This window comes from Mytilus californianus, unplaced genomic scaffold, assembly GCF_021869535.1.
Source record: "Mytilus californianus isolate M0D057914Y unplaced genomic scaffold, xbMytCali1.0.p SCAF_3, whole genome shotgun sequence".
Taxonomy (NCBI): domain Eukaryota; kingdom Metazoa; phylum Mollusca; class Bivalvia; order Mytilida; family Mytilidae; genus Mytilus; species Mytilus californianus.
Genome location: NW_026262679.1, coordinates 68,748,800 through 68,767,896, shown reverse-complemented (window position 1 = coordinate 68,767,896; position 19,097 = coordinate 68,748,800). Strand labels below are relative to the sequence as shown.

Sequence of the window (19,097 nt, the reverse complement as noted above, 5' to 3'; positions counted from 1 at the left end):
AAGCATGGAAAATAAAACACAATATATATCATGTTGGATTAAAGAATGCTTGCAGTTACTGAGATCGAGCTCAAAGTACTAATTGATGTTCTTCAGTTCTTCATAGAAGATCGTATTTGCTTACAATGATCTGAAAACTTTCCGTTTTATTTTCTGTATTACACTTTCGAGATCCTCTAGTTTTGTCAGATTAATAAACACCTTCGAAAATTTGCAGAAATTTCATTAGCTGATGCAATAATGTAATAATAATCAGAACAGAAAGTAAAACGGAGTGTTTATAGATGCTTGTAAGCAAAGCTTAGACACAGGATCTGTATTTTAATCAAATTGCCCTATTTAAGTTGTTATCTCGATTAAATGTTTGATAGATTTTGAATATCAGATCTCAAAGTGGTACTTATATGACAGATATAATTGTTGTCGTGTTCAACTGTTTGTGATCAGACTAAATGAATGTGTTGACTATACCTGGTAAATCGAAGGTATATGCGAGATAAGAAATGTCCTATATATATATATATTATTATTATTATAAGTTACATGGTGTGTTAGTGACCCCATATATATCGTATTAGGTCACTAGCACACCGTGTAACGAATTTATCTTACCGACTATCTTCACATGTGGTATTTAGACTAGCGGCCTATCAAAGTGACGAAGTCTTAAATACTTAGTATTAAGAACCTACTTCCATTTGTCTATACAAAAAACAAATGCCAACAATAACAACTTGTTAGCTTTGAATCTTTTTTATGCATTTATTTCAATTGTTGAAACCTTTCAGATTTTTGTTTTGTTTTGAAAGGGAAGTAACTCCTTACTAACTACACATGGTAACTAACACTATATTTTTTAGGACACCCTATATCAAATATATGTAGTCACCACGTGTAGTCCTTTAACCAATCATATCCCCAGAAATCTATTCAGAAAGAATGGCGAACTTAGATACAAATATCTTGTCCTGGGGAAGGATAAATCCTACTTTGTAAAGAATCACTCTGATTCAAACAAAAAATTCTTTGAAACTGACATTATCAAGATGCTTGATTTCTGGATTGACAACATATTTGTTACGTTTGGAGTACGTGTTTTTCAACAGACTGTCGGAATTCCAATGGAAACCAATTGTGCCCTCTTCTTGCCGACTTGTTTCTTTATTATTATGAGACTGACTTCATAAAGGAACTTCTTAGGAAGAAAGATAAGAAGTTAGCAATATCCTTTACTTTACGTTCCGCTATATAGATGATGTTCTCTCACTAAATAATACAAAATTTGGTGACTATGTTGAACGAATCTATCCCATCGAACTAGAGATAAAGGATACTACAAACAAAAAAAGAATGGTGCTTTGAAACACCCAGGGTATATGTTTATGACTCAGAAATATTTTACTGCAATGAAATGTAGGATTAATTTCCTACAACTATCAAATTCAAGGGAATATTTTTTTCCGACCCTTTTTCGTATGCAACCGGATGTGACGTACTATGATTTGGTGGTATTACACCTTTATGCAAAGTGATCTAAAATTTTTCTTGCTGTGGCCCATGGTTGTCTAAAAAAGGAAAATAGCACTCAATAAATTAGATGTGTCCGAAACGCTTTTCTAAATTCAATTTCAGACCCCAGATCATGAAAGCTAAGATTGTATAACTGCTTGAATACGTTAAAGACTTTCTGACCGAAATGGACCTTTAAAAAAAGTCAAATACATCTAAGGGCACATTTGTCTGAGGAAGTTTGGACCGTAATTATTTATAAATTTATAAATGAAAATAACATTTTATCGACGTTCATCTGACCGCGTTTTTATGAATTTACCTTCTTCAGGAACGCTTAACTTGTTTCAAGGCGCATTGATTAGTGTTATAATGACGACTCGCGCTAGGCGTTCAACATTATAAACCTGATATCTTCGACGAGTTTTTACAACCACTGGGTCAAGGTTACTGCTGATGAACGTCAAGACTTTTGTGCTGACATGAAATATCATTAGAATATTCAAAACCCCTGCAATAGATTGCCTTAGCCGGATTTGACACAACTTTTTGGAATTTTCGGTTCTTTATACACTTTAACTTTAATTTGACTTGGCTTTAAACTATTCGTGCGTCACTAATGAGTCTGATATTGACGAAACGCACGTCTGGCGTACAAAACTATACGCTTGGTATCTTAGATGAGTTTTTTGCTGAATATTTGAAATACGGGGATGTTTAAATACGTATACACGTTGCATGAATTAATTAAAGAAGGTTATAAATCATGTCAGTACTGGAGCACCGATTAATGAGCTGAAATTGTATAATATTGTAAATTTTTGTTTTGTTTTTGTTTTTAACAGTGATGTTGTTCGGCTATATAGGACAATATTGTTTATATTTTTATATAACTTAAGACAACCACTGAGGAGGTTTCTGATTTGAGAGGCTTATAAATATGTGGCAAGGTTAAACAAGAAATTGAGATCTTCTTGGCCTTGTAATCTCGGTCAGTAGAATAAAAAAAGGTTACCTATAACCACAAAAGCTAAACCATATTAGATATATTCACAGAAACTAAAAACAAGCACAAAAAACACAACCGGATTGCATAAAATCACCACGTCTTACACTGTAATATCGACAGCTGTGCTTCATTGGCGGATTTCATACAAGAACGCCATGAAAAGCACATGCAGACAAGATCTTTTACAATGCTTCAAGTTCATGTTTAAAAAAAAATGAAAAGAAAGATTAAACATATCAGAGGACGGGTGCCTTTAAAAAAATGATCATACGCACGTTTGACAACAATATAGTATAGTAATAACCTTTATCAATTCAAATCAAGCAGAACACATCTCCGCAACAAAAAGAGGTGGGTAATACTAAAGGGACATTCAAAACGTCGCAGTGAAACTCATGCAAGAATAAACGAAAAACAACGAAAGATCAAACATCAGTCTACAAACACTACATAGAAAACTAAAGACTGAGCAACACGAATCACACCAAAAACCGACAACGATTTCAGTAGTCTGGAAGCGTAACCAGACACTGCTCCACATGTGGCACCCGTCGTGTTGCTTATGCTAAGAATAAATTCGATGACAAGTCTCATTCTATGGTGTCTCAATCGAGGAAAAGAGAAGAGGATTGTGGTTTCGATAAATAATTCGAACATATCCGAGGAAATCTGTGAAACTGATAATACCAGGAGACAGGTTATCATTATAGGAGACGCTAACTGTGGAATATCGTATCAACTTGGAAATATCTCTCCATATGCACGCGAATCTCAATACTTAAGTTAAACTTTAGTACAAATATACATCAATTCATGAGCACAGCTTCTTACAAAAGCTCCTTTCCTCTCCTGCAAGTCGTGTATGTTTTACGTCATCGAAATCATAAACGTAACTGCAAATGCGCGCAGATCTATCCCACTAAATAATGCACTCTACAAGAATGAGCAAACGAATCATTACTAATATTAAGGACAACATTCACTTTTTACATCGGGTTCAGGAAAAGCATGCCAAGTTGGAATAAACAGGAGGTATATTTTTAGCTAATCAAAATTAATTAATATCATTCTACAGAAAGCCCATGGGTTGATGGGTTAAATATGATTATCTGGTATTCTCCTATCCGGTAGTTAACCCATGCTATAGCAGTGCAATACGGAACGACGTCCTGTTGAAATGAGGACACTAAATCCAATGCCTTTTATGGATAGTGCCTCGCTCTCTGCATATTGAAAACTATTCCAAAATCGATTTAATGGGAGCGTAGATGACCTGTTGCGAAGCAAATTTTATAATATTGTATTGATAATATTTACACACGACGTTTCAGTAAACCCATTGTCCAATATGAAGATAAGAGAGAAATTGGTATAAGTTTGTTGATAAGAAGCAAACTCCTCAAATTGACAGAACAGAATGGGACTTGTAACACATTTTTGTCTCTTTTTTAAGGTTTGTTTTCATTAAAGTTAAGAAAATTAATGCTAAAGCAATCTCACTTGTATCATGTATATGCTTTATAAGAAAATTGCTGTTTTTGCCATTAAATGTGATTGCGCAAAGGGCAATATCGCAGCGAGCACATGCAGGGACTTGTATTTAAAACACTCTCTATTCTTATTAGAATAGAATACTTTCCACTAATCACTAGTGGTATATAGTAATCATCAGAATCGAATATATGTAGTAGGTAATTTTTATAAACATGTATGACAACATTATGTCTTTGCAAAGTTTACTAAGTAAATATAATTAGGATGCATGAGCTGTTATCGTTAACCACTATTTTTATAATATTTGTGTATATATCAGTTATAATATCTTACTGGATACATCACTACAGACAGCGATATTGTAACCAAATGAAAACAGAAGTCAAGAAAATATAATTATGGTTGGGAAAACGAAATTTATCGAGATGACACAATGCGGTTCTCTAATTGATTGTTGCTTGCTAAATATCCAGTGGCAATTATTTTATGTATATTCAGGACAAGAACAGATTAACAAATAGTACAATACGTATTCTGCAAATTCTTAATTCTTTTCTTAATTTTAGTTTAAATCAATTCAGTAGTTAATTAAATATTCTCCTGAACCATAGTGAGCGTTTATGAAAAAAAATATCATGGAGTCAAACTGGACTCAACATTTATAACATTCTGCTTAAAGATATTCTGCTTAAAGCTATCGGAAAACATTCAAATTTAATTAATTGACATGATTTTTGATTACAGAGAATGCATAAGGATCCAGATAAGTGTAGTTTTTAGACTAAATAACTGTAAAACAAAACTGGTTACGTCTTTACAACTTAAAGTACCTAGTATGAATATTTGTGACGTCAAGACTCTTGAAAATTCAAGGGTGTGGCGAATTTGTGATTTTCAAAATTGCATGGAATATGCATTTGTTAATAAACGCAAGTATATTATGTGATTGTGGGAGTATATCTGCTAATGCGAGAACAACTTAATTAAATCTCTTTCAGATTTAGCTACACGTTTTTCCTGAAAGTTTGGCGAATTCCTTCTTTTAGTATTATAGAGAGACATTTATTTTCGAAATGTGCATCTGGTGCAGAAACATTGGTAATGTTAATGTTATACATGATGCTGCCAATACAAACTACAAAAATCAACATCACAATTATACCATAATTGCCATTTCAATTTATGAATAAAAAAACGATTAAGTTCGGCATTGTAGTACGATAGATTGTCTTACATTGCAGATATGTATTATGTTGTTGGTCCACGTAAACGGACAACATTCTATAAATGACGGTATTTCGTTTAGATATCTTACGTATGTGGTGAGTATTAGATATTTTGCAGAGGTATACCTATTTATATATTATAAAGGACTGCGATGAGCTGTTGGTCACAAAATAAGTTGGATAACTATTACATTTACTTTAATATGATTTTATTGTATGCTGTGCTAATTAAAGCTAAAAAATTACTAATCTAATTTTAATGCTTTGGAAGCACTATTTAAGGTTGATAATACTACGGAACACTCTGAATTAAACCCCGAAAGCAAAAGACCCAAAGTTTTGCAACAAAAATATACTACGTAAGCCTTTCGGGTGAACTTTGTTTAAAGGGGCTGTTTTTGTAGTTATTATTTCTGTGTTGTTTGTTTACATAAGTTTTCATACATATAACCGCTTTTTTTGCATTCAAAGGAAATATAAGTTCTCGAGACAAATTCACCTATCTGAATAAAAGAATGCCTCTGGTGACTACTATTCTACAGAGACGGAAGCCAAAACTATGATTGTTTGCAGGAACCCTCCCCACATAATCCCAGTCGTTTGATTAACACTTGCTTGGATATTGAATTACGGTGGTATGCATGCCATTTTACTTTCATGAGTGTCGATGTTTGCGGTACTGGCATGTAATTACGAATACATTTTTAGATAAAATTTGCTTTTATAAATTTTTGAAATTAAAAAATATATCTCCCTCATGCAAAGCTCTGATTTCATGTCCGGATTCGGCTATACTCCAGGTCCTTTTTGGTTTGATCCGCTTTTTTCAACATTTGTAGTAGCTTTTGGATGTTCAAGTATTTTGGCCGCTAGCGTCACTGAAGAGACATTAAATGTAGAAATGCGCTTCTGGTGCATTAAAGCTGATACCGTTTACGTTATTGCAGTTGATGATAGATTTTAATTTTCCCAATACCTGTTCGCGGTTTTTTTCCAATAAAGCCCTATTACATAACATAAATCATTTTAGTTACAAAATGAATAAATGGAGTCATTCATATTACAGTCTTTTCTGAGCAATACAATCATGCTTTTTGCAAAGCATATTCACGCATAAATAAGTTTTGCGATATAATTGTTATAAAACTTTGTAATATTTAACAAAATTATACCAGACATTTCGGTGCATTTCTTGACTTCTCGTTTCAGAATTGGCAATTTCAGGTATTATGTAAAAGCGCAGGTAATATCTTGGATACGCAGTGATAACCAGAGCTTAGAAATCTGGCTTATCTGAGTATCCAATATTGCTCAATCCTACAATTTTTCTGTTTTTATATTTTTTACTTTTTCGCGCTTACTAAGATATAGTGTCGTTCTTATAAAACCATACATTAACTCACATCGCAGGATAAAATTTTGATAAACATGTATTTTTTTTAGAATCATCTTCTATGCATTAAAATCGTACATGACTGTTACATGTATAACACTACGAAACAGGAACAGCACGATATGCACGGCACACTAACAATGATTGGCGTAGAGGTAATTATATTATTGATATCCTCAGAGCATTACTCGGACCACAATGTAAAATAACTAGATAAGTATGTAGACTTATTTCACAAGTATTATCGGTACACTTCCTCTATTTAGTTTTAGAATTGTTTACTTTTTGATTTAGTTCTAGCTCTTTCTGCTTTCATTATTTAGATCTAAATAAGAATAAGCGGTATTCGTATTTTTTTCTGTTCAATATTTATAAAATCTTAGTTAGAACTGTACCACATGACTACTTTTTCCAGCCGGGATTTTTTCTTAAATGATTTTTTTTATTCGTGATTCACACTTTCTGAAATAAATGAATTTTGGGCGCTCAGGAACTCTAAATTTCAAAGCCTATGAATACCGAAGTTATTGTTTGAAGTTATTTTGCCCTTGTACTATGAGGTTTCAAAATCTTCTTATGGAAATGATATGTATGATATCCTTGAAAGATATTTTTCAAAATGACATTTATTCGTTTGATATCTTTAGTCATTTGACAAAATATTTCATAATACATGAAGAATGTTTAAGCCTAGGATTTTAATGTACTCTTGAACCCTTTTTCATCCAAAGGTATCAAATAAACTAAAGCAGTTATTTGTTTTTGAATTCTGCTTTTTAAAAAAACGCCATCAAAGACACCAGGCTTTTCAACTTGGGGAAATAGACTACAAGTGCTTTTTCGATATTTTGCCTATATATTCTATTGCTTATATAGCTCAAGCAGCTTACGCCTTGATAAAGATTTTAAGCCTGGTATCTATGATGAGTTTATTTACAACCACTGGGTCGATGCCACTGCTGGCGGAAGTTTCATTCCCGAAAGTATCACCAGCCCAATAGTCAGCATTTCTGTGTTGAAATGATTTATCATTGATGTGGTCATAATAATAAATTAAGTTTTAACAAAATTTTCGAATTTTTCAAAATTCTAAGGATTTTCTACCACAGGAATAGATAACCTTAGCCGTATTTGGCATAACCTTTCGAAATGTTAGGTCCTCAAAGCTTTTCAACGTCGTGCTTCATTTGTTCTTTTTACTTTTCTTTAGTCTACCGTCACTGATGAGTCTTTTGTAGACGAAACGGGCGTCTGGCGTACAAAATTTTAAGCCTGGGATTTACGATGAATACAGTTGCTTTGAATTTTCTTAATTCTGACATTTAAATATATTTTCAGACGTGTTGGTACTTTTCTAGTGTTTAATTAGTCTTGTTAAAATGAGGTTGATACATTTGTTTTGTATATTTTTTATCACAGCATTAGGGTCATATATTGATAGTTCTATGATATCGGAGAACAAATTGTCAAAATAAATAAGCGCTTTTAGTGCAAAAACATATTTCTTCCGATTCACGTTATATCCAATAAGGACCTCCCGTGGTGCTTTAGAATATTGTTAACACGTAAGCTTACTTTATTATCAATAATTAATGACAAATGAAAAAAATGAAGATGGTAACTTGTTTTCCATTTGTTAAAATACCCCCTGCGGATACTTAATATCGTCTCTTTTTATTTCGACTCAATTTTGTTCAATTTTAGACACGCACAGTTCTTTCACTTTTTGTTTAAATACATATCTATAACTGAAACAATATTTATAACTCATAAATATATGTTTATCATATGTATACCACAAGCAACAAAGTTGTGGAGGATACAATGGTTGTCCCGTCTGTGATCAATTTGTTGTCACCACGCTATCCCCTTTATTTCTTGTCGGATCGTCTTCAAATGAATGAAGGCTTTTAAATTTTGCTATACTTTATTCCTTTTTTTGGTTTTGTCGGCTCTTCAACTTTTGAATTAGGTTTTGATGTTCAAATAGTTTCGCCTCGAACATCACTGAAAAGATATTAATTGTCGAAATGTGCATCTGGTCGAGTAAATTTGGTACCGTGAATACAATTCCTATCATTATCCCATGTATGAGATTGATAATAAAAAAATTGAAGATGGTCTGTTTGTTTTGCTCACACATTGTTGTCAATATAATAGAATTCTACTTTTTACCTATAACTCAAAGTTTGCCAAACGTAATATGTATACAGTGTTTGGTTCTACAGAGGCAGTTTGGGGTTTTTAATATTTATTTTAAGGATGTACACCTCTGAGGAGCCAAAAATTTCTAGAATTAAACTTTTTTTCTTAACCTGATTTTTGGGTTTATAATGACTGTAAAAAAATAATTGATGAAGAAAAAATCATATGGTGGTGCATACGGCCCTTTGAAAGTACCCAATTTTGATGATTTTCCCATTTTTCATCAATTTTTACATATTTTTGGGCTATTATCGTGAAAAAAATCACAGTTCCACAATTAAACTTTTTTTCATACTTTCAATAAAGATGAAGTGGACCAATCTGAATAAATTCAACTTAAAAAAACTATAGGTAGGTGTTAATATAAGAAAGTTTTATCATATTTTGATGCTTTTTTGTGTCAAATTAACCATGCTGTGAATTTTGTAAATTTTTGATTTTTCTCTGTTTTAAGAACAAAATGCATATCATTTCAACTTCTTTGTTAAAAATGATTGAAAAAATACATATCTAAGAAATTTGAAAAGAAAAAAGTGATATGGGATGTACATATTTCTGGTAAAATAATTTCTTGTACCCCTCACCCATTTTCTCAAAATTTTGGCTAAAAAGACTGACTTGATTGGTAATAACATTTGAAAAATTGATTACTCAAAAACTACTCATTATAAATACGCAATTTTTTCACAGAGTTAAGTTTGATAATAACATTTTTTAAATTCATTGATATTTTCCACTTGTATCACATGTTTTGGAAATAATTCCAGAACGAGATTTCAACGAGACTGTAACGTCAGAGGAATACATCCTTATTAAGTGGTTTGATAATTATAATCGTACAGAATGTAAAATTTGCAGCAAGCCTTTTTGAAATTTCTATATAAAAATAAGGAGATCGATGTTGCACTTGCAAATGAGACAACAATCTACCGGAGGCCGATTGACGAGGATGGTAAAACTATAAATTACCGTACGGCCTTAAAGCATGAGCAAATATCATACTATATAATAAACTACAAAAGGCACAGCCATGTCAAAATGACAATTTTAAAAGAAACAAATATCGACTTGAATTATGCTTAACACGATAAACGAAAACTTGTATGGCTCATTTTCGATTTTAACGATTTTACTTTTTATTTTATCGAGAATGTATACAAACTTGATATTTATAAACCTATAAGATGTCTAAAAAAGATAATCAAATACCCTGCTGACCATTATAAATGATTGTTGAACTACAAATATATGCGTGCATGGAATATATGCCATAAGCACTGGTTTTCTGATAATCGATTCATTTCAATAGTAAAGAACAAGTTTACGTCATAATCTTGGCAAAATAATGATTATTATTATCATCATTTTTGCGATTTTTTCCCCTGTGCTACAATAAGATTTTGAAAAAGCTCAGCTTCCCATATAGTTGATTTAAATTAACTTTCTCATAGATTTTAATTCTGAACAAGTACATGTACAAAAGTTAATTCAGCAAACTAGATATAAATGGGAAATATGTCATATTTTACATTACTCACAATGAAAAATTTAATTGATTTAAACCAGCGTTTCCTCTTAGTGTGTCATTGATATTACATTTCATTTGCAGGCAAAAGTTTTGAAGATGGTCATTGATGCTCGTGCTACTTACTTCAAGACAGCATCTAAGGATCATTATAAACATGACTTAAGGGCATTCAGTGGTTATTGTAATCATGGAAATGCAACTCTATGGGTATATAAAGGTCCTGTGTTTTGATTTCTGATATTAATACAAGTTAAATATATGCATTTGTTTATGTTTTGTTTGTTTTGTGGGGGAAGGGGGCAGTATTTAATTTAATTAAAACTATATAATGATGCATTGATGAGCTGAAAGTTAAATATACTAACTGTGACAAAGGGACTTATATTGAGAACTTCCTACATGAATGTAAAAATATCGATGCAGAGAATAGATAGGAGACAGAGTAGCCTGGCATCCTTAGTCGCCAATTAACTGGTGGTTCACGATGTTAATCAATAATGTTTGGATCATAAAGGCTATGTTTTTTTTTATTAATTTAAAGATAATTTTCAATAAATTCGTGGCAATATAAATTATAAATATTTCCCGCCATGTGTCAAGAAATGATACTATCCCAAGATGCAACATTCTAACATCAAATAAACGAATACATGTCGTTGAATTCCGCCTGGCTTTACTGTCAGTTTCAGAGAATTTTTTGTTTGAATCCGTGTGATTTTTAACAAAGTACTAATTATCTCTACCTAAAACAAGAAACTTGTATCTACGTTCGCCATTTTTTTATTAAACAAAGCAGGACCAAGTTTCTAAGTGAATTGTCAATACCTAATTCTGTTATCAGGCAGTTTATGTAATGTGAATTTAAACACAAAAACTATGTTGTTTAGGGCTTTATCTGCGGGAACAACAACATATTTGTCATGGAAATAAGACAGGTCCTTAGCAACATTTGGGTCTTTAGATATATATAGATGTAGCATTTGTATTCATAGACCCTCTCTTTTTTATTAGTTAAAGTTTGTATCAACGACCTCACAGCTTTAACCCATTCGGAAAGAGTGTCGTCGTCTTCTTTTTCGCCTTTAGCCAATTGCCTGTCATAATCCTCGATCTAATCCATCAGTATTTTTGAAATGGTGTTTCCAATTGATGACTTTCGGCTAACGATATTTCGGGATAACACATTTCGAAGAAAAGTACAAGTTTTATTGATAGTGTTGTCAAATTGAACAGTTTCGACTAACCTCTTAGGCCCGAGAACACAGTTATTTCGTAGTGCATTTCTTTTAGACAATAAATTCAAATCAAAAAAATCGCACCTGCTCTATCTCAAAAAGATTTTTACAGTGTAGTGTACTACTATTGATACAAATAATATCAAAATTATAGAAACTTCTACCAGCTCTAACTCAAATTATTGACAATTCTGTGTTAAGGGGGGCTAAAATTCAGTTTGACAGCTTCAGACATTCTAATTTTTGACCTTTTTTAACTGGACCAAATCACTACTTAACATAAAGATTCAGCACCCAAATTTTTTTAACATGTAATTTCATCCCTTACTTAATATTTCATGCATAAAATATCAAGAAATAAATTGGGAAAGTGTATCAAAAAAAAATGCAAGTTATACACTGTTCACACTAGGGACTATATTGTCCTTGGACCAGTTACTCGGATAATCTTTCGACCGATTAACCGGTTAATCGGTAGTTAAGTTGAATTGCTCCTTATCTACAGCACTCAAATGCACGATTTTATGACACGATGGATTGGAGTTTATCCTTGGGCAATATAAGGCCTGGCTTTGAGCTTTCCTGATAAAATTTTGTTTTTAATAATCCATTACTACCATATCTACGATGGCGTTTGTAATAACTTCAGATTAAGAAGATTCATCTTCTTGATCTCGGCGAATTGACAAACTTAAGTCTGAAACCGGTGCTTGTTTCATTTTCTCTGGTGTTACAGAAAATTTTGTGGAGTGTTTCAATTTGAAATGATTTAGCGTGTTACTCGTACCAACCAGTATATACATTAACTTCATTTGCATAATTTGCTTTTCATCGTTTTTGAGTCGGCACTTCGTTTAAAGTATGACAAAGCCTTGGACGATGGAGGTGACATACATACATGCAGGGACCTTATTCACGAAGGTTCCGTAAAATTTCCATTTGCGGAAACTTTACGGATGGTTTGCGGATTCATTCCGCATCTAATTCGCAACGTTTACGCCGTATTCACAAAGCGTCCGTATACGTACCGTAATTTACGGAACCTTTCCGCAATACTTTTGACGTCTAAATCTAATTAAATTAATTTTTTCAAAAAATGTCTTATAAATTTCATATTTGAGTATCATAGTCTACACTGTTGTTTTTCTTTATTCCTTTTTCTAAGAAATAACATTTTCTTCATTTTTCAGCCTCGTCGTTATTATGTCTATGTTGAATACATTGAAACATAACTTCGAAAGTCATTAGTTTAAATAAATTATTTTTCAGATAAAAAATGCTATCTTGGCCGAGAGTAAGGTATAAATTTATCAACAATATGATATATGAATATATAATAAAATTGAGAATGGAAATGGGGAATATGTCAAAGAGACAACAACCAGACCAAAGAGCAGACAACAGCCGAAGGCCACCAATAGGTTTTCAATGCAGCGAGAAAATCCCGCACCTGGAGGTGGTCCTCAGCTGGCTCCTAAATAAAATTGTGTGCTAGTTCAGTGAAAATGGACGTCACACTAAACTCCAAAACATATAAATGAACTATTATTAAAAAACATACAAGACTAAAAAAGGCTAGAGGCTCCTGACTTGGGACAGGCGCAAAAATGCGGCGGGGTTAAACATGTTTTGTGAGATCTCAACCCTCCCCCTATACCTCTAGCCAATGTAGAATAAAGAAACACATAGCAATACGCACAGTAAAACTCAGTTTAAAAGAAGTCCGAGTCCGATGTCAGAATAGGTAACAAAAGAAACTAAGCAAAATGACAATGATACATATATGAACAAAGGACTACTAGCAGTTACTGACATGCCAGCTCCAGATCTTAATTAAACTGATTAAAAGATTATGTCTTCATCATATGAAAATGAAGTACAATCCCTCCTGACTGTCTCTATCGTCGACTGAGGCGGTACTCAATGATAATTCATCAGTAACTGTTGTAAACTACACTAAACATGTCTCATCTTTCCAAACTCTTCTCTTTTTCTGGAGCTTAGTCATATTGATTCGACATTCTTAGCGATTTTAGATCTACCGTTCAGCAGCTTTTTGTAAAATGACAGTTTAAATTTTTATCTTTTCAAAAGAACATGCAATTTGAATTTGTATTGCATGAATTCCGATGAAAACGATGATTAAAGATCTGATCTTGACCTTAATGAGAATAAATTGTACATATAGTTTCAAATCAGAAGTGGAAACACTTTCTAATGGCCGATGTTTTACCGTTTGCCTACACCCCCAACACATGAAATATTTGATGATGACGATGACGATGATTGATGATGGTGGAAAGCTACTTTACGTCCAGTAGCAAATCAAACGCATATTAAGGACGAGAACATGTCAATGTAATATGGATACTAACCCTGCTTTGTACTAGACCAACACGCTGAAGCGGATTTTTAACGTGCTAGTTCACAAGGTAACAGTCCACATGAAGACATAATACAGGTTAAGCGACTGTATATCAGATTCAATTACATAGCGAAAGACGATCGCGATTGTTATATGTAAATATGAGATTTGCTCTCCCCTTTTTGGTCAATTCAAGAAGCGAACTTTTTTTTTGTGGGGGAGGGATATACTGAGGAAATGGGTCACATGAAATCCGATAATTGCTTAATTTACAGAAACAACTGAGTTCACACTCGGTTTTAGATGAAATTCCCGTAGCTTTTGTGTAATGTTTTGTATTCCGTTTTTCACCGTAAAGAGTCTGTCATCTTTTTATTAGTTAACTTGTGTTGCCCGGATATAAAGCAAAACATTATAATTTATGACAATGAATTGAATTTACATCAATAGTTTTAAGAAGATGTCCAAGACAATGTTCAAGTTCTACGTTTCGTTCTCAGACCTTTTTCATGGACTTTTAACTTAGAAAAACATCTTGCTTTACTTTTGTTGTTTTTGTAATAACTCGGTTGACAATCTTTCCTCGGGGTGACAATCTGCTCTATCACCCTCTCAGCTATGTGCTATTTATAAAACAACACACTACAAAGAACAAGAATATCCCCTGACAGAACGCATAGAAGTGAGAGAATATTTCAAAAGAGACTTATCTTTAAAATGTTTACATTTAGAGAGATAATTTACAGCCACAGAGTAAGCGTTCTCATATATATATATATATAGTTTCAACAACTAAATTTCTTGAGCAAAATTAAACATGATTTGTTTCAGAAGGGAAGTGAAAAATATAGTTTGTCTTTCTATAAACAATGGATACAAAAAGAAACATTTGATTTGAAAAAAATTGTTGGTATCTGAAGGCTCTATATCATAGAATAAAAGACCGAAAAAAATGATTATCCAGGAACGTTAAAAAAAAGGTTCAAAATGTATTCGTAACTAAGGTTGTTTGCTGAATACTATCGCTTAAATACGGATCTCCTAAAAATATATATTAGAATTCGAAATCACGAATTTAAATCGTTATCACGAATTGAAGAATTCGTTATTAGTTATTAAATTCGTGATAACGAATTTCCGGAATTAGTTCTAATAGTTTTTGTAATTCGTAATAACGAATTAAATTCGTTATCACAATTTTTTGTAATTCGAGATAACGGATCAAAATCGTTATAAAAATCGTGATAACGAATTGTATAAATCGTTATAACAGAGTGAATTCGTGAAAATTTGTTATCACATTTTTTTGGTAATTCGTGATAACGGATTTAAATCGTTATAATGAATTTCATAAATGGTTATAACGGATTAAATTCGTTATCACAAATTCGTAGAAATAGTTATACAATTTGTTATAACGATTTTAAACCGTTATCACGAATTACAAAAAAATGTGATAACGAATTTAATCCGTTATTACGAATTACAAAAACTGTTATAACTAATTCCATAAATTCGTGATAACGAATTTAATCTGTGATAAAGAATTCTAGATTTCGTGATAACAATTTAAATTCGTGATATCGAATTCAAATTATATTTTCTGGAGGTCCTAAATGGGCTTCCGTACTTAAACAACCATCAAACGTTTAGTATATATAAATGATAATTCTATTCAACTTTTTATGGAAGCCCATTTAGGATCTCCCAAAATTGCATTTGAATTCGAAATCACGAATTTCCGGAATTAGTTTCGTTTTCATAATTTTTTGTAATTCATGATTACGGATTAAAATAGTAATGACAAATTACAAAATATTGTGATAACGAATTTAATCCGTTATTACGAATTACAAAAACTGTTATAACTAATTCCATAAATTCGTGATTACGAGTTAATCTGTGAGGTTTCTGAGGTCTTAAATGGGCTTCCGTAATACGGTCTTTTTAGTCAGTAACATCAGACGTCAATGAAGAAAATAATACTGCTTTAATTAGAGACTGTGAATCGTCCAATTTTAGATATGATCCCTATGGCCATGTTATTACGGGGGATCTCAATATCGTTCAAGACCGAGAGGTTAAAAACTTTTGAAAAAGGACTAAAAATATCGTCCTCCATCTAAAATAGATAGGAAACAGTGTCGTCATGTCACAAAAGACGCTCTTTCGTCGTATTGTAAAAATTGGTTAAACGGGAAAATCTGATAAAAAATCTCTTGATTCTTGTTTAAATAAATGTATGAATGTTGTGGATATTCGAATGTCATATTTTGAAAATAATTCAGAAATAAATAAAAGAGTACATAATACGCCTATTTCTAGAATAAGAAACAAACTTCAAGTACTTTCAAAGCGGTGTGTATTTGTACCGGCCGACAAAGCAGCCAACAATGTAGTGGTGGTATGCCGTAAATACTACACGGACGATCTTAAAAATGAGAATTTAAAATCTTCTTCATTTAAGTCCGTGCGCTCCACAGAGAATCACATAGTAAACAAACATATCATAACCAAATTACAGCTTAAGGCCTCTTCTGAACATTTGAAGGTCCTTACTATGTATTGGTTACTTTAACTACACAAGAAACCAGTAAAGTATCGTTTCATCTCGGCCTCTAGTAAGTGTTCTACAATTAATCTTTCTGTGCTTTTAACTAGTTACTTAATTACTATCAAAGAACTTATCATTAACTTTTGTAATTAAATATATGAAAATAGGGGAATTAACTATTTTTGGAGTGTACAAAATTCTTTGGATGTTTTAGATAAATTACGTGCTTTTGATGGTCCTTTTGATTCTGTTGTCAGTTTTGACTTTTCAACTCTTTACACTACACTTACACACAATTTTATCAAAAAAAAGTTTTCCTGGTCGTTTGGTAAATCTGAATGCAAACATTTGCTGCAACTCATTTAAAGCCTTCTTCTCTAATGAGAAAGGTAAATATGCTAGATTTACTTACTAGAGGTGTGATGAGATGATTGAAGCTGTTAATTTCTCCTTGGTAATATTTATGTACGTTTCGGCAATACAGTTTATCGACAGGTTGTAGGTATCCCTATGGGAACCAATTGCATCCCTTTAATAGCAGACTTAATCTTGTACCGTAATGAATCACAGTGTATGACCAAACTCAATAAAGACCCGTCTAAATTGCTTTTTATTGATAAATTCAACAACACTTACCGTTATCTTGAGGATATCTTTTCGTTAAATAATCACGAATTTTCTAAATATATTGCCGAAATTTACCCAAAGGAGCTTACTCTAAATAAATCAAATATAAATGGTAGTTACTGTCCTTTCCAAGATTTCGATATTTCAGTTTCACACGGGAAACTCCACACTAAAATTTACGACAAAAGGGACGATTTTTCATTCCCTATTGTTAATTTTCCTTTTTTGGACGGTGAAGTTCCTTTGGCACCATCTTACGGTGTTTATATATCACAACTCATTCGCTATGCCCGTGTCTGTTTTGACGTTTTGGATTTCAATGAACGTGATCTATGTATTACTAGTAAATTATTAAATCCGGGATTTCGTTACCACAAATTACTTAAAACCTTTACTAAATTCTTCCATAGATATAAAGATTTGGTTTTGATGTTTGGTTGTACCTGTAGAAAACTTATTTCAAACGGCATAGCACATCCTAATTTTTACGGATATGTTGTTTACCGAGCAAGGAAATTTAGAAACAATCCGGATAAACTTATCGATCCTTTAAATAAACGTATTCCAAAAGGTTACCAATTCAACACTGTAATTAGATTTTTGAATATTGTTTTTATTGGTATTAATATTGATTTTGTTATCACTAAATTAAAATCTAACTAAATATTATTCTTATATACATATGCATATTCATGGCTCTACAATCTGTCGATACCTGTATCCTGGCACTGCACAAGGTCATGTTTTTCTCTGACTGTTTATGACGTCTTTACACTAAATCCATTGGATATTGGATGTGTACTGATTGATATTTTAGTCTTAGATGCATGATTTTTTTATTAGTTGTTATTGGCTTTGAACTAGCTTTCAGTAACTGCGAGTACTCTCAGATCTGTACCTTTTTTTTTGGTTTTTTTGTTGTGGGGATGTATAAGTACCCTGCCACGTCAACTCTGTGTTTTTGTTACTTGTTTTTGCTTTGTATCTATTTGATGAGTTAAGCCCTTTTCAACTGATTTTTATAGTTGGTTCATATGTTGTACTGTTACACCACTGTCTAACTGGGAAGGGTTGGGCGCTCGCTAACATGTTTAACCCCGCCACATTCTGTATGTGCCTGTCTTAAGTCAGGAGCCTGTAAATTAGTGGTTGTCGTTTGTTGCTGTATATCATATTTGTTTTTCGTTCATTATTTTGTACAGAAATCAGGCCGTTAGTTTTCTCTTTGGATAGGTTTACATTTGTCATTTCGGGGCCTTTTAAAGCTGACTATGCGGTATGGGCTTTGCTCATTGTTGAAGGCCGTACGGTGACCTATAGTTGTTAATTTCTGTGTCATTTAATCTCTTGTGGAGAGTTGTCTCATTGGCAATCATACAACAGCTTCTTATTTTTATATTTTTAGAGCATCTCACAAAGTACCCACTTTCATAACAATGATTGTAAAGAAATAGACTGGAGTAAAAGTAAAACTTGTTAAAATTTATAAACTGCAGTTATTTTTTATCCTGAAACAAATATTTTCGTGAAAATGATTTAAAATTTACACAAGTGCCCGATTCCGCAACGTTTACGGATAGTCATGACGTCCCGTAAATATTCTCAGGTATTACCGGACATATATTCCGCAACGTTTAGGATGCGAAATTTTCGCAGCTTTTGTGAATACAAAAATTTCAATTCCGCAACCATTCCGCAACGTTTACGGGTGCGGTAACTTTACGGATGCTTTGTGAATAAGGTCCCAGGTCTTCGCAATATTTAATAAATGTGTAAATGTAAAATTTAATCAGCTTATAAATGATCAAAGTTCTTGTACGCTTTTAATGTTTACTTTAGAACTTGCCCCAGGCTGATAGACAAGTTGTCTTTGTGCTCATTCATTTTGTAAAATTGGAATGTTTACAAGGTTAACAATAGTAATCAATATACTGGACAATTGATCTGTCAAA

General features: G+C 32.5%; 1 long non-coding RNA gene across 1 annotated transcript; it reads left to right on the top strand.

Annotated features, from left to right (window-relative positions):
• The first annotated feature begins 5,251 nt into the window (after window positions 1-5,251).
• LOC127733221 (uncharacterized) lies at window positions 5,252-10,595 on the top strand. The gene is made up of 3 exons (XR_007996922.1): window positions 5,252-5,334; window positions 6,682-6,786; window positions 10,446-10,595. It is a non-coding gene; the product is annotated as an uncharacterized LOC127733221 (long non-coding RNA).
• Window positions 10,596-19,097: the final 8,502 nt, after the last annotated feature.